This window comes from Mus pahari, chromosome 1, assembly GCF_900095145.1.
Source record: "Mus pahari chromosome 1, PAHARI_EIJ_v1.1, whole genome shotgun sequence".
In the NCBI taxonomy this organism is placed as follows: Eukaryota; Metazoa; Chordata; class Mammalia; order Rodentia; family Muridae; genus Mus; species Mus pahari.
The window spans coordinates 98,054,526-98,055,303 of record NC_034590.1 but is presented as its reverse complement, the minus strand read 5'-3'; positions in this window follow the sequence as shown (position 1 = coordinate 98,055,303).

Sequence of the window (778 nt, the reverse complement as noted above, 5' to 3'; positions counted from 1 at the left end):
CCTCGAACTCAGAAATCCACCTGCCTCTGCCTCCCGAGTGCTGGAATTAAAGGCCTGCGCCACCAGGCCCGGAGTCCCTAATCTATTCTTACAGCTAGGGTTAACCAGTCTTTATCATCAACCTGACTGAATTTGGAATTGTCTGTTAGACACACTCTAGCTGTGTCTATGAAGGTGTAACTGAAGGGGGAAGACCCACCTTGAATTTGGATGACACCATGCTACAGTTGAGGGTCCCAGAATCAAAAAGAAGGGAGTAAAGGAAGCCAATAGCATCCACCAGCATTCATGACTCTCTGCTTCCTGACTGTGGACTTGATGTAACCAACTATCTCCTGTTCCTATGGCAATACCGTCTCTGCTATGATGGATTATAACCATGAGCCAAAATTAACTCTTCTTTCCTTAATCTGCCATTTAGAGTTTTGTTTCAACAATGAGAAAAGTAATTAATATAAAGTCCAACCAAATTGCTGCAGAATTATGATTCCTTTCTCTATATATAATATGAAACATCTAACGTTATAAATATACAAATAAGGCAGATACGTGACAGAATGTATCCATGATTGCTGTTGAGCAAATGAGAGTAACTATTAAAAAGTGACTGTTTCAGAGACATCACACAAGTATTTATTAAGTAAATAAGTAGAAAAACATAGGTATGAAACTGACTTAATTTTATTACTAATATGACCTAAAACCACAGGTTTGCTGTATGCTAAAGATAACCCTTTGGCACAAGATAAAGATAAAGACCCTGAATTCGAGAGTAAAA